The sequence below is a fragment of the Bombus huntii genome, unplaced genomic scaffold (genome assembly GCF_024542735.1).
Source record: "Bombus huntii isolate Logan2020A unplaced genomic scaffold, iyBomHunt1.1 ctg00000252.1, whole genome shotgun sequence".
In the NCBI taxonomy this organism is placed as follows: Eukaryota; Metazoa; Arthropoda; class Insecta; order Hymenoptera; family Apidae; genus Bombus; species Bombus huntii.
Window position 1 is genome coordinate 32,501 of NW_026099466.1, and position 7,414 is coordinate 39,914.

Genomic DNA, 7,414 nt, shown 5'->3' on the forward strand with positions numbered 1-7,414 from the left:
AGGAAAATAATCGCGACAAATGCTCGCTCGCTGCGCTCGCTCGGACGAATATAGCCCAACCCAAAACCGATCCCAAGCGTTCGAACGAAGATTTCGATGAAATCGAAGAACGAACGCTAAAGGGATTGGTTTTGGGTTGGGCTACTTTTTTTTTCGAGCGAGCGGAGCGAGCGAGCAACGCGTAAGAGCGTATCGTTGCGTCGCAGGGACTTTGAAATATTCGCCACTGTTCGAACGTTCGAGTCGAAATAACTCGAGAAAAAGCGTTATAACGCATCGAAATTATCAGTGAAATCGTTACGTATCGACGAAATCTAGTCGAAAGTAGCGATTTCACTTTATTTTTTTAAAAAATTTCATCCTCCGGACCAACGTGACCGGGACGTTGGAACTTAGAATTTTTTCGCACCGCTACGAAAGTACCGAAAGTTCAACTCGAAATAACTCGCCAAAAAGCGTTATAACGTATCGAAATTTTGCGTGAAATCGTTACGTTTCGACGAAATCTAGTCGAAAGTAGCGATTTCACTTTATTTTTTTAAAAAATTTCATCCTCCGGACCAACGTGACCGGGACGTTGGAACTTAGAATTTTTTCGCACCGTTACGAAAGTACCGAAAGTTCAACTCGAAATAACTCGCCAAAAAGCGTTATAACGTATCGAAATTTTGCGTGAAATCGTTACGTTTCGACGAAATCTAGTCGAAAGTAGCGATTTCACTTTATTTTTTTAAAAAATTTCATCCTCCGGACCAACGTGACCGGGACGTTGGAACTTAGAATTTTTTCGCACCGTTACGAAAGTACCGAAAGTTCAACTCGAAATAACTCGCTAAAAAGCGTTATAACGTATCGAAATTTTGCGTGAAATCGTTACGTATCGACGAAATCTAGTCGAAAGTAGCGATTTCACTTTATTTTTTTAAAAAATTTCATCCTCCGGACCAACGTGACCGGGACGTTGGAACTTAGAATTTTTTCGCACCGTTACGAAAGTACCGAAAGTTCAACTCGAAATAACTCGCCAAAAAGCGTTATAACGTATCGAAATTTTGCGTGAAATCGTTACGTTTCGACGAAATCTAGTCGAAAGTAGCGATTTCACTTTATTTTTTTAAAAAATTTCATCCTCCGGACCAACGTGACCGGGACGTTGGAACTTAGAATTTTTTCGCACCGTTACGAAAGTACCGAAAGTTCAACTCGAAATAACTCGCCAAAAAGCGTTATAACGTATCGAAATTTTGCGTGAAATCGTTACGTTTCGACGAAATCTAGTCGAAAGTAGCGATTTCACTTTATTTTTTTAAAAAATTTCATCCTCCGGACCAACGTGACCGGGACGTTGGAACTTAGAATTTTTTCGCCCCGTTACGAAAGTACCGAATGTTCAACTCGAAATAACTCGCCAAAAAGCGTTATAACGTATCGAAATTTTGTGTGAAATCGTTACGTATCGACGAAATCTAGTCGAACGTAACGATTTCACTTTATTTTTTTAAAAAATTTCATCCTCCGGACCAACGTGACCGGGACGTTGGAACTTAGAATTTTTTCGCACCGCTACGAAAAGGCCGAAAGATCCCCTCCAAATAACTCGTTAAAAAGTGTTAGAAGGTACGAATATTTTTCAAGAAATCGTTATAACTCGATAAAATACGTCGGGATTAAGCGTTTATATCGTCGGCAGACGGATATAAAAACGTTTGGACCGACACGACCGGTCGTTGGAACATAGAAAAATTCCGAGCCGGTACGTTGGGACTTAGAAAAATTCCGAGGGCGAAAAAGTTTTTTCGAGTTTATTCGTTAAAAAGCGTTACAAGGTATGAATTTTTTTGCATAAATCGACGTAACTCGACGAAATACGTCGGGATTAATGGTTTATTTCCGTCCGAGAACGATTTTTAAAAACGGACCTATCGCGGCCGGTCGTTCGTACTTAGAAAATTTTCGGACCGAACACTCTTTTTCGATTAATTCGTTAAAAAGCGTTATAACGTACGAATATTTTTCAAGAAATCGTTATAACTCGATAAAATACGTCGGGATTAAGCGTTTATATCGTCGGCAGACGGATATAAAAACGTTTGGACCGACACGACCGTCGTTGGAACATAGAAAAATTCCGAGCCGGTACGTTGGGACTTAGAAAAAATTCCGAGGGCGAAAAAGTTTTTTCGAGTTTATTCGTTAAAAAGCGTTACAAGGTATGAATTTTTTTGCATAAATCGACGTAACTCGACGAAATACGTCGGGATTAATGGTTTATTTCCGTCCGAGAACGATTTTTAAAAACGGACCTATGCGGCCGGTCGTTCGTACTTAGAAAATTTTCGGACCGAACACTCTTTTTCGATTAATTCGTTAAAAAGCGTTATAACGTACGAATATTTTTCAAGAAATCGTTATAACTCGATAAAATACGTCGGGATTAAGCGTTTATATCGTCGGCAGACGGATATAAAAACGTTTGGACCGACACGACCGGTCGTTGGAACATAGAAAAATTCCGAGCCGGTACGTTGGGACTTAGAAAAATTCCGAGGGCGAAAAAGTTTTTTCGAGTTTATTCGTTTATAAAGCGTTACAAGGTATGAATTTTTTTACGGGAATCGTTCTATCTCTATTAAATACGTCGGGATTAAACATTTTTATCGATTTTTTCAAAAAATTAGCGTTCGTCGAACTGACACGACTGGGATATTTTTCTAATTTTTTCGTTAATTAACGTTACAAGGTATATATTTTTTTGCATATTTCTACTTATTTTAACGTATTGTAATTGATTATAAACTTATTTTTTGTCCGTATTCGATAAAAGAGTATGTTTACTGATGCAATTTTTCGGTGAAAAAAAAAATTAATTTTTTGGTAAAAATGCATTTCTATTATGTTAATAAAACGTCTGGTAATGTATTTCGATGGTTGGATATTGGCTTTGTATAGTAGTGATCGAGCGTTCGCGAGACTAAGTTCCAGCGTCCCTTCCGAACGGTACGTTGCTACGGAGGTTTTGCACCGTAAGCGCGCGGCCGCTAGCCCGGCCGGCGCCGGCCTTCCGGCTGGCGCTTTCGTATCTATAAGAGAGACGTCGAGCCGGACGGTTCGGTCGGAACAGCGTTGAGCGCGTGGCTATTCTACGGCCTCGGTTGAGAATTCAGTCACCGCTCCTCGAGTCTTAGTGTATTTTACGCTATTTCTCGACTGTTCCTCCGTTCTCGTTCTGGTTTTTTCTCTACACTGCTGCGCCGCGGGTCGCTGTCCTGGACGTAATGACCAAATATCGTGGCAAGGTTCCCCTGAGTCGGGAAGCTGGTGACCTGTGTGTACGTATTCTAACAAAAATTGTTAGATGCGTGTGTGCTTGTACTAACTGAGCATCGATTCATTCAAAAGAGTATAACCGTCTGCTTTCTATAAAAACTTCTGCTTTCGCAGAAGTATCCGATGAGGCGGTAGGAGCGTACTATCTTTGCGTAGTATGTCTTCTGCCGAAAATGTTCTACCGATTGAAAGAATATTCTTACGGTATGTCCAGCGCGACGCACTGGGATACGCGCTTGTTCGTTCAGCGTGAGGTGCGTATACGTGCTTTACCGCTAAGATATTCTAATAAGTCTTTTTACACGAAGACAGCATTATGGAAATGTTCCTTTAGAAGTACGATTCTAAACATTTTATATAAGACTATGAGAGAGAGAGAGAGAGAGAAGAGAGGAGGTGGAGTTGAGAATTACAAAGTGGCTGCGAGCGGCGTTCGAAGATTATTACTGAACTATGGGTGTATCTCGAACGTCGCTAGGAGATATATTTTATAGATATATCTATCTTAAGAACGAAAAGTCTCGTCGTACGGTGCTTACGTCCCACCTACGACACGAAGAGAACTTAAACGAAATTTATAAGAATTGTTATACGAATAAGATCCCTGGTTGATCCTGCCAGTAGTCATATGCTTGTCTCAAAGATTAAGCCATGCATGTCTCAGTACATGCCGCATTAAGGTGAAACCGCGAATGGCTCATTAAATCAGTTATGGTTTCTTAGATCATACCTACATTTACTTGGATAACTGTGGTAATTCTAGAGCTAATACATGCAAACAGATTCCGACCAGAGATGGTAGGAATGCTTTTATTAGATCAAAACCAATCGGTGGCGGATGGCTCGTCTGTCCGTCCATCGTTTGTTTTGGTGACTCTGAATAACTTTGTGCTGATCGCATGGTCATCTAGCACCGGCGACGCATCTTTCAAATGTCTGCCTTATCAACTGTCGATGGTAGGTTCTGCGCCTACCATGGTTGTAACGGGTAACGGGGAATCAGGGTTCGATTCCGGAGAGGGAGCCTGAGAAACAGCTACCACATCCAAGGAAGGCAGCAGGCGCGCAAATTACCCACTCCCGGCACGGGGAGGTAGTGACGAAAAATAACGATACGGGACTCATCCGAGGCCCCGTAATCGGAATGAGTACACTTTAAATCCTTTAACGAGGACCAATTGGAGGGCAAGTCTGGTGCCAGCAGCCGCGGTAATTCCAGCTCCAATAGCGTATATTAAAGTTGTTGCGGTTAAAAAGCTCGTAGTTGAATCTGTGTGTCACAGTGTCGGTTCACCGCTCGCGGTGTTTAACTGGCATTATGTGGTACGTCCTATCGGTGGGCTTAGCTCCTCGCGGGCGGTCCAACTAATATCCCATCGCGGTGCTCTTCACTGAGTGTCGAGGTGGGCCGATACGTTTACTTTGAACAAATTAGAGTGCTTAAAGCAGGCTACCTTCGCCTGAATACTGTGTGCATGGAATAATGGAATAGGACCTCGGTTCTATTTTGTTGGTTTTCGGAGCCCCGAGGTAATGATTAATAGGGACAGATGGGGGCATTCGTATTGCGACGTTAGAGGTGAAATTCTTGGATCGTCGCAAGACGGACAGAAGCGAAAGCATTTGCCAAAAATGTTTTCATTAATCAAGAACGAAAGTTAGAGGTTCGAAGGCGATCAGATACCGCCCTAGTTCTAACCATAAACGATGCCAGCCAGCGATCCGCCGAAGTTCCTCCGATGACTCGGCGGGCAGCTTCCGGGAAACCAAAGCTTTTGGGTTCCGGGGGAAGTATGGTTGCAAAGCTGAAACTTAAAGGAATTGACGGAAGGGCACCACCAGGAGTGGAGCCTGCGGCTTAATTTGACTCAACACGGGAAACCTCACCAGGCCCGGACACCGGAAGGATTGACAGATTGATAGCTCTTTCTTGATTCGGTGGGTGGTGGTGCATGGCCGTTCTTAGTTGGTGGAGCGATTTGTCTGGTTAATTCCGATAACGAACGAGACTCTAGCCTGCTAAATAGACGTAACTTATGGTATCTCGAAGGCCCCCGGCTTCGGTCGGTGGGTTTTTACTACCAACGTACAAACAAATCTTCTTAGAGGAACAGGCGGCTTCTAGCCGCACGAGATTGAGCAATAACAGGTCTGTGATGCCCTTAGATGTTCTGGGCCGCACGCGCGCTACACTGAAGGAATCAGCGTGTTTTCCCTGGCCGAAAGGCCCGGGTAACCCGCTGAACCTCCTTCGTGCTAGGGATTGGGGCTTGCAATTATTCCCCATGAACGAGGAATTCCCAGTAAGCGCGAGTCATAAGCTCGCGTTGATTACGTCCCTGCCCTTTGTACACACACCGCCCGTCGCTACTACCGATTGAATGATTTAGTGAGGTCTTCGGACTGGTGCGCGGCCAATGTGATAAGCATTGCCGATGTTACCGGGAAGATGACCAAACTTGATCATTTAGAGGAAGTAAAAGTCGTAACAAGGTTTCCGTAGGTGAACCTGCGGAAGGATCATTAACGATACGATACCAAAAGAATTTGACTTGAACACATATAAAAACTATGAAATATATATCACAATGGTCGGTAAGGAGCCGTACTCCTCCTGTATCGACGAAAGTATATACGACGTATTAACAAGCTATATACTTTAACAAACGAAAACGCCAGGGAGCTTGGCAACCTCCGTTGGCACGAATAGAAATATTCTTAAGGAGGAGACGACCCTCCAGCTACGGAATTATACGAAGAGAAGGTGGCACTCTCTCTCGATCATCGGGATGAAGAGATATATATATACAAGTATAAAAACGAAATGCGAATGAAACTTATTCGAGGCGCCTGCGTGAGGTCGTAAACAGAAAGACCCGCCGTCTCCGAATAAAACATATAACATATAATATATATATATATATATGAAATTCTAATAAAAGGGAACTCTAGCTTCGAAAGAGCCAACAAAAGTTAAGGCTCGATATCAAACGAAAAAATTACGATGGAAACCAGGTGTAAAGAGAAATGCAGTCGTGGCGCCTGCGAGAGGCCGTACACAGAAAGACCCGCCGTCACGATCTCGTATTTCGTATTTGCATCGTGGAAACCGTACAAACGAAATATAAAAGTCCATGCAAACTAATAAGAAAATCTCTAAAGTGCCTCGTGTCGGAGTGATCATGCTCGCCTATTCTCTTCTATGTTTCGTGGTCTGTGTTGCGTTTGTTCTCCTCCTAGCAACGGGACATATCGAAGACTCCTCTTTGGGATCGAACGAAGCGTCTAGAACGAGTCGACGAGAGCGAAAGAACTTGTAGCGAGTCGCGCAGAGCGAAAGGATACCGATATACATCTTCGAAGGTTCTCTTCGAAGATCCATGGATACCTTCTGCGTCGACTTCTCTCGTCTCTTTCATCGAAACTCTCGTCGTTCTCGAAACGTGCTTCCTACCCAAAGGGCGTGTGCTCTTCGTATGTCGTTTCGTTCGAAATAACGAAACCACGTGTAACATACTCGTGGATCGGGTAACCTAGAACGAAGACGCATCGCGTGGATGTTGGCCCGCTATGCGACGATGACCGATGATGATGATGATGATGATGATGATATGATGATGATGTCGATGTCGACGACGACGACGATGAAGACGATGTGTAGCAACGATTCGTAACTAGTCTAGCCGAAGTTCGTTCAGAGGGGAACGCCGCCGGCTTCGAAGCCTCGATGTCGTGAGTCGGACACCCGTGCCGTCGCTAGAGTTTTTCAAACTCTGCTTCTGGATATTGGGACGAAAGACCGCTCGAGGACGACGACAGCCGTGCGTGCGTATCCCATCGAATTTTTTTTACACCACCTGAACGAGACTAAAGTTTCGTCTAGTTGATCGTCTACCGTCGCATAATGTATATTATATACCGTTCAGAGGGGACCGGCTGTCTATCCTCGTTGTCGTGAGTCGGACACCCGTGCCGTCGCTAGAGTTTTTCAAACTCTGCTTCTGGATATCGGGACGAAAGACCGCGCGAGGACGACGGATGCGAGTCCCATCGAATTTTTGACTTACACACTACCTGAACGAGACTT

At 43.9% G+C, this 7,414-nt stretch overlaps 1 long non-coding RNA gene and 1 other non-coding gene across 2 annotated transcripts in view; one reads left to right on the forward strand and one right to left on the reverse strand.

The window, feature by feature from the left end:
- Positions 1-7,342, reverse strand: part of LOC126877817 (uncharacterized) — a 36,991-nt gene extending 29,649 nt beyond the window's left edge. Inside the window, exon 1 of the long non-coding RNA XR_007695351.1 lies at positions 7,223-7,342. This is a non-coding gene — a long non-coding RNA (uncharacterized LOC126877817). The remainder of the gene's footprint in view (positions 1-7,222) is intronic.
- Positions 3,929-5,853, forward strand: LOC126877823 (small subunit ribosomal RNA). Its single transcript, XR_007695357.1, has one exon. It is a non-coding gene; the product is annotated as a small subunit ribosomal RNA (ribosomal RNA).
- Positions 7,343-7,414: the final 72 nt, after the last annotated feature.